At 53.4% G+C, this 8148-nt stretch overlaps 1 non-coding gene across 1 annotated transcript; it reads left to right on the forward strand.

Moving 5' to 3' along the window:
• The first annotated feature begins 5459 nt into the window (after positions 1-5459).
• LOC114782981 (U1 spliceosomal RNA) lies at positions 5460-5623 on the forward strand. Its single transcript, XR_003748290.1, has one exon. It is a non-coding gene; the product is annotated as a U1 spliceosomal RNA (small nuclear RNA).
• The last annotated feature ends 2525 nt before the right edge of the window (positions 5624-8148 follow it).

Raw genomic sequence — 8148 nt, forward strand, 5'->3', positions numbered from 1 at the left:
TGTGCCTGCGCGAAAATAAATAAATAAATAAGTAAAAAATGCACAGCTCCGCAACCCAGTTAACGCCGGGCTCGAGGCGTGAAATTCCTGCGATGAAACCCCCGGCCAGGGCGGCCGATGCTCCGAAGGCGCAACGTGGACCTCCTCCAGATTGCACAAGCTCGAGGCTCTGAAGGCCTCTCGCGATGTCTCGCCCCGTGGTGGATGGGAGTGGAACGTGGCCGCTTGAGCTCCGAGGGGAAATTCCCGAGGAAAGCGAGGCTTCAGACGAGAGGTCCAACCATGGGTGACTGCATGCTACTCACCAAGCCCAACGTTCCTTTCCTTCTTTTTCTCTTTTTGTTGGTCCCGACAGCTTGGGGCTTAGTGGGAGATTACAGCGGATCCAGCGGTGAGCTCACAAGCCAATATGCAAAAAGAAAACCCCCACTTCTGCAACGCAAGAGGCAGGTTCCCGAGGTGGCACCTGGGAGCCACCTGGGGTGTGGTTCTACCCAGGTAGCTCCTCTCTAGCACCGAACACCAACCAGAAAGCCACAGCAACCAGAGGGAGGGAAAGAGGCGAAAAAATGAGTGTATCTGTATTATATGTGGTGAAGGAAATGAATAATTTATTATAATATATATATATATATATATATATATATATATATACACACACACACACACACACACACACACACACACACACACACACACACAGTACAGGCAAGAGGTTTGGACACATCTTCTCATTCTGTCAGGATTGCCTGCAGCTGGGCTCCACACCGGAACCCAATCCTGACGCCCCATAAATGCCGGAAGTTTCCACCCGTTCGGGGTCGCTGGCATTTTCGTGAACTCTATGCACGAACTTGACCTTGTTTAGTGTTATGTGTTTTGAGTTCTGGCAATCGCCACACGCCTACGGGTTAGTTTATGTTCTTTATTTAAGTTTAAATCGTTTTCGGCCAACGCGCCAGTCTTTATTTGTATTTCTTTGTTTGTTAATAAAAACCCCTTCCCAGTATGTCAGACCTCTGCGCTTCCTTCCCCCGTAAGTCCGTAGTCGTGACAGAATGCCAGCGACCCACCCAAAAGCGCAGAGGTAGAAAGCAGAGGAGAAGAAACGCCGCGAAGGACGCAGCCCGGCGCGGTGAACGCGGACACCAGGGGAGAGACGCGCCGCCCGTTCTGGTGGAGCGTTTTCTCCCCGAGAAGCCGTGGTACGCGGCGCCGCGTGATGACGTCACCCCCGGGAAACTCCGCGAAACCCGGAAGCGACAACGTCGGCGGGTGAGTGGGCGGAGCGAGGACGTGGGCGTCGGCAGCAGCGAGGAAGTGACGTGGACAGCGAGCGCAGTAGATGCGACCCCCACGATCTTCGCCATGTCGAGCCAAGAACTCTGCGCTCTGCTGGCAAGGCTCCCCGTGGACTGGGACGACACGGACGACGACGAGAGCACGGGAGACGAGAGTTGGGCTCCGCCCATCGCACCAGTCTGCGATCGTCGCAAGGTCCGTGGGGACCCACGTCACTTCCAGGGGGGTGAGAAGCGGCAACAACAACGGCGGCGTTCCTCCAGCGAGGAGGTGGGCAGCCTCCAGCCCGAATGGCCAGAGTACTGCCCATGGGAGCTTATCGCGCCATGGGTCCAGGATGTCCGCAGGGTGGACGACCCTCGGAGTCACCGGTGGGAGGACACGGATGACGAAAGCGATGATGACGTGGATTTTCGGTGGGCGGTCGTTGCCGGGATGGCTCCGCCCAGCGTGCGCGTCCGAGATCATCGCGGCGTCCGTGATGACCCATGTGACTTCCGGGGGTACGAGGTGGACACGGACGACGACCAGGATGACGCCGTTTGGGCAGTCGGTGCCGGGATGGCTCCGCCCATCGCGCCCATCCAGGATCGTCACGAGGTCCGTGGAAACCCACGTCCCTCCCAGCAGTGTGAGGAAAGCTGGTGGAAGAGGGCGACGGGAGGTCGCCAGCCAGCAACTGCGCTGCCGGGACTGCCTCGCAGGGAATCCTCCATTCCTGCTCCAGTCGCCGACCCGCCTTCCCTCTGCCCGGACGTTCCCCAGCGAAATGGCAGCGCAGCACCAGCGTCCACACCTGCTGGAGAAGACGTCCACCCCCCTCCACACCACACACCTACCACCATCTCCAGCGACGTGCCTAGCCCCGTGTGGGACAGCCCAATTGTCCCGGGACCCTTCAGTGGGGCAGCAGACACTGATAAGACCACCACCATCCTATCATGTCTGCTTGGGTCAGCATGGGGCTGGAGCGCAGCCCTCTGGCAGCAGGGAGAGACAGACAGCAGTTTTCGGGACTTCCTGCAGAGACTGAGGGCGGAGTTTGATCGGCCAGAGCCTGAGCCAGGGATCGAACTCTGCCCCTCCACCACATCCAGCGCCAGTCAGGATCCGGGGCAAGAAGACCAAGCACTGGCGGGCGACGAGAAGGTCGCGCCTCCCGAGATCCTGGCTGTGCCCCCTGAGGAGGTCCCGGAGTGCTCAGAGAGGGAACTAGACGACCCTCTCTTCTGTCTGTCTCTGTCTGTGTGTGTGTGCGTGGCATATGTGTCCGTATGTCGCCCCCACTTCCCCTCTTTGTGTCCACCAGATGGTGACCCAGCAGCAGAGCCGAACCCCAGGGAGGGAGTTCCCAACCTGACTGTACCGGTCCAAGGCGAGGAGGACGAGCCCCAAGGTACCCCTAAGTCCAGCCGGGGGGGGTGCTCCCCCAAAGAATTTTTTGGGGGGGTGCAGTTCGGGTTGGGGACTCCTCCTGAGGGGAGGGGAGGTGGGGAAGCGATGGAGCTGGGTCCTCCAGTAGCCAGTGAGGAGGGCGGGCCAGGCATGGGCCTGCGTCTGCCTCCAGAGGGGTGGAGCGCCATAGAGCCCCCGGGTAGGCATGAGGACCCAGCTGGGACAGACAGGAAGAGGGCCTGCTTGTCCCAACGGACGCAGAAGGGGCTAGCCGGATGGTCTGGCAATGCCCCCCCCTTGGCACCAGGGCCGTGCAGCGAGAGGGGCTGCATAGTCCCAGAAGGCACCAGCCTGGGGTGCCTGGAACAGTCGCCGGAGGCTCTGGGGACAATCTCCGCCCTGCGCGGTGCAGGGGGTGACACAAGAACGTGTCAGAGGGGGACATGTGGAGACAGTGCCCACACGTACCCAGATGGATCGGCCCTGATTATTGTGGTGCAGGTACGGAGTCCGGGGCCGCCATGCGGGACCACGCCGGGGGAGCACCAGGCCGAGGGTCCGGGGCCGGCCATGCGGGACCAGCGCCGGGGAGCCAGGCCGAGGTGTCCGGTGGCCCGCCATGCGGGACCACGTCCCCACCGGGGAGCCAGGCCGAGGGGTCCGGGTGCCGCCAAGCGGGACCTCACGCCGGGGAGCCAGGCCGAGGGACCTGGGCCCGGCCACGCCTGACCACGCCGGGGGGAGCCATTGCCGAGGGACCGGGGCCGCCACGCCTGACCCACGCCGGGGAGCCAGCCCGAGGCACCGGGGCGCGCCACGCCTGACACTGCCAGGGGAGCCAGCCCGAGGCACGCGGTGCGCGCCACGCCTGACCCACGCCGGGGAGCCAGCCCAGGGGACCGGGGCCGGCCACGCCTGACCACGGCCGGGGAGCCAGCCCGAGGGACCGGGGCCGCCACGCCTGACCACGCCGGGGAGCCAGCCCGAGGGACCGGGGCCGCCACGCCTGACCACGCCGGGGAGCCAGCCGAGGACCGGGGCCGCCACGCCTGACCACGCCGGGGAGCCAGCCCGAGGGACCGGGGCCGCCACGCCTGACCATGCCGGGGAGCCAGCCCGAGGGACCGGGTCCTCCAAGGGGAGGATACAGCAGGGCAGGAGCCCTGTGGTTGCCGCCGTCCGCCCCGCCGCCTCCACTGATGGTACTGTTGGGGCTCCGAGGACGTAGCCCTTGGAGGGGGGGCTCTGTCAGGATTGCCTGCAGCTGGGCTCCACACCGGAACCCAATCCTGACGCCCCATAAATGCCGGAAGTTTCCACCCGTTCGGGGTCGCTGGCATTTTCGTGAACTCTATGCACGAACTTGACCTTGTTTAGTGTTATGTGTTTTGAGTTCTGTTACTGCACTGTTGTGCACACTCTTGGCATTCAGAGGTCGTCACCTGAAATGGCTCTCCAACAGTCTTGAAGGAGTTCCTTCAAGCACTTGTTGGTCCAGCTCACCCCAAACCATCTGGATTGGGTTCAGGTCCGGTGACTGTGGAGGCCAGGTCTCCACTTTTTGTTAAGTACATAACTCCACATTCATTCATAGTTCTGATGCCTTCAGTGAGAATCTACCAAAATAAATGGTCATGAAGATAAAGAAAACACATTGAATGAGAAGGTGTACTGTGTGTGTGTGTGTGTGTGTGTGTGTGTGTATGTGTTATATGTATGTTTATATATTTGCATGAAAAAGAGATCCTCTAACTGCAAAGGTCACATACACAGTGGCTCGGCCAAGTTCGAAATAGCGAAGGTTTATTACCTCCGAGACTATGGGGTTTGCCCGCTGCACGCCGGCACGGTTGTTAGCGGCCTAATTTCATTAGAGTTGCCGCGGGGCATCGATGACAAAGTCATACATGCATTAGTGCGTTCGCACCCCTCAGCTCGGGGCCAGAGGAGTGCAGCTGCATCATGCCAGCCATACGTTTGCTGAGATTGCATGTGGGTGTGTAAAGCCTCAAGGCAAGTATGAGGTCAACAGTTATGAGGTCAAGCACAGGTTAATTGTTTCTGCATCTTATCTAAAAGGTGGGATCTGACTCCAGAAAGTTCCATCTTCCGGTTCTAGATGTTATAATGTCAAAATCAACACCCGTCCACACAAATCAATGTTGTCGTTATTCATGCACTTTTTGTGGTGGTAGAAGGTGGTGTGTATCTGTACTGAATGAACTTCCACTAGATTTTTGAACATTAAAGATCTTCAAATGCAAGATAAAAACCTTTCTTTTTAGGAAAAACGCTTACGCACACATTCTGAGTTGCATCTAGGGTGGTAGTAGCCCAGTGGGTAACACACTCGCCTATGAACCAGAAGACCCGGGTTCGAATCCCACTTACTACCATTGTGTCCCTGAGCAAGACACTTAACCCTAAATTGCTCCAGGGAGACTGTCCCTGTAATACTGATTGTAAGTTGCTCTGGATAAGGGCGTCTGATAAATGCTGTAAATGTAAATGTAAATCTAAAGATTTTCTTAATGAACCAAATGAGGGATTTCAATGGTGCATATTTTGAAGCACCTATTATATGTAGGTTTCCCTGGATCTACAAATTGCTGTAAATGTGTCAATAATTTCATTGCACTACGAAAAGTCTATGCTGCGAAGTGGTGGATGAAGATGGTTGAACCCTATAGTTCCTCTCTGCGACCTCAAGATGACTGATTACTCAGACCGAATGATGTACAGACTACAGCTAGTGGAAATAGATACTTACGTGGCAGGGGAGATACCGTGATCAAGAAGGCGGTTCACCCAGGGCGAGGCTCGGCCATTGCACTCTGGCTGTGCTGACCCCTTCGAATTCCCCAAATGTGGGAGTCTTGACTGCATAATTTCTGGTAGTGGGGGACTGCGTTTGCGCTCTCTCCTGATTATTTGGGGCAGTGGTGGCCTAGCGGTTAAGGAAGTGGCCCCGTAATCAGAAGGTTGCCGGTTCGAATCCCGAGCCGCCAAGGTGCCACTGAGCAAAGCACCGTCCCCACACACTGCTCCCCGGGCGCCTGTCATGGCCGCCCACTGCTCACCAAGGATGATGGGTTAAATACAGTGTGCTGTGCTGTTGTGTATCACAATGACAATCACTTCACTGTCAGCCATGATTCCGCCCACAAACGGTGAAAATTTAAAAAATCAAAGGAACAAGATTCAAGAGGGAGATCTTATGTGCCCAAAATATGACGTTATTTTGTGACTTCATACTTCCCCTTTTAAATGATCAAGGAGCCTTGTATATACCAGACCCCTTAAAGGTAAACACTAGTGACACGCTGTTATATGACCTCATACACAGAGAATATTTATGCATACGGTCTATGGCTATAGGTGCTGCTGGGTTAAAGCCCCAAATATGCGATTTCTTGTCATCATTCATATGGCACACACTCATTATTTTTTTTTGGAGGTGGACACTCATGCATTTCCAAACTTAATACCTACATCAGCAAGAAGGGGGGGGGGGGGTGATTTTGAAAATGGACTAAAATTAAATGTGTTATCTGGAAGAATACAAGAAATACATTTCTTTTTAATGCATTTGGCCCATACACATTGATTGCACTAGGGCAGTGACTGGTTTGGTTTGTGTAATTAATTTAATTGATTTCGCTTCTGGTTTGTTAGAACTAACTTTTTGGCTGGAGGAATACAGGCACAGGGGGCATGAAGCGGTGATTAGAATTCCAACCCTCATAGTGTCAGCTAGTGGTTTTAAATGGGGCTTGGAGTGTGTGTCCGGCCAGCACCAGTCGGCCTGACAACAGGGCTCGAATCAGGGGCAGCTACTACGCTGATTAGGCGTCCATGATTAGTGCCCTGTTTTAAGGAAAGAGGTGGCAGCAGAACAAGGCTTTTGCATTAATGTGGATGTTTGTTTCCCTTCCAGGCGGATCGACACACGCCTACGCATTTTACGTTTCCTTTTGCATGTTCTGTTCAATACATCCCTTTGTTACACCTCGGTGTCCGGCTTCTGTGCTTTCATCACCCCAAGACGTGACAGTCAGTGGTTGTGTGCGAGTGTGTGTGTGTGTGCACGTCACGTGACCTGCCCATAGGATGTTCATGCCAGACGCCTTGAAATTCCTGGGTCAACGGGACAATATTATCAGTTATGCACTTGTTTTCCCCCAATTTGGCTGAATTTGCCTTGGGAGAAAAGAGCTCAACAGAATATTTCTTCATTTATAGATTAATATGATTATATTAATAATAATCAAGTACAATTCTAAACAACATGAAGAATCAGTAATAGTTTTAGTCAATTTACATGGCAGACTGTTCTGATTATTGTTGAATTAGTCAATTATATTTTTGTTAATTATTATAAAATCTTTTATTATAAAGTTCGTCTGACGTGAAAATGTGTCTGCAGTGGCTAGAAATGGTGGTATAGGTGTAAAGAGTGCTTTTGTAAAGATCGGCAGCTCAGACGATTGGATCTGGAATTTGTCCCCTTTGGTCATCATAAGAGGAACGGTTATACAGCGTCCCATCTGTGCCAACATTGTAGTCGGTGAGCGATGGTGATGACATAATTTCTGCGAATGTCCCCTCGACTCCTATAGGCTGCTCTCCTCCTCATCCCGCCTCTCTCCTCCTCATTAGCATTTAAAGCTACAGGGGACCAACAAGGCCGATATAAAAGCAAAAAAAAAAAGTCAGGGGACCTTTAAAACATTTTGGCAGAGCTAAGGAAGGGGCGTGGTCATGTAATGAGGAGAATTTAAATTTTCTTCTGCGCCAGCTTCCAACCGAATGTGTCTATTTCATTTTCTGACACATCGTGCAGCTTCTCTCAAAGATCAATCACAAATAGAAAAGGGCGGGGCTTGGAGAACTACATACAGGCTTGACGTTCACAATGAAAGCATGGCGGTGTTCTTATATAATAACCCAACAATAAAAAGCAATTGAGAAAGGGACATTTTCGAAAACAAGGTCATTGATGCTGACGGCACGTCTGGTGGCCTTTAAACAGCGGATGGCGTTCTGAAGCTATTTTCACATGATTTAGTTCACACCTCAAATACATGGAGTGCCCTTCAAAACATGCTTCACCTGTTTAGACCCTTTAAGAATTGCAATTTTTCTACACAGCAAGGTCTAAGCCTACGCAGTCCTGTGGTGTGTTTTTTTCTTCCTATTTCCGAGCTGAAATTTGCATAAAATTATATAAGTGCTCCGTATTTCTCCTTCTCCCTTTCGCACACACACTCGCCTCTGTACACGGTGTAGACGTCAGCGCTTGCCGTTGCAGAATGCCGTTGTTGGCTCAGCTGGGGAATTGGTTATTTTTCTAGTAATCTGAGGTTCTGATGAAAAGCGTTATATAAAGGATTGTATTTGGCACGCGGGCCGTGGGCTTTTTATTTCTTCTTCTTCTTCTTTTTTTGCAGC

This window comes from Denticeps clupeoides, unplaced genomic scaffold, assembly GCF_900700375.1.
Source record: "Denticeps clupeoides unplaced genomic scaffold, fDenClu1.1, whole genome shotgun sequence".
In the NCBI taxonomy this organism is placed as follows: Eukaryota; Metazoa; Chordata; class Actinopteri; order Clupeiformes; family Denticipitidae; genus Denticeps; species Denticeps clupeoides.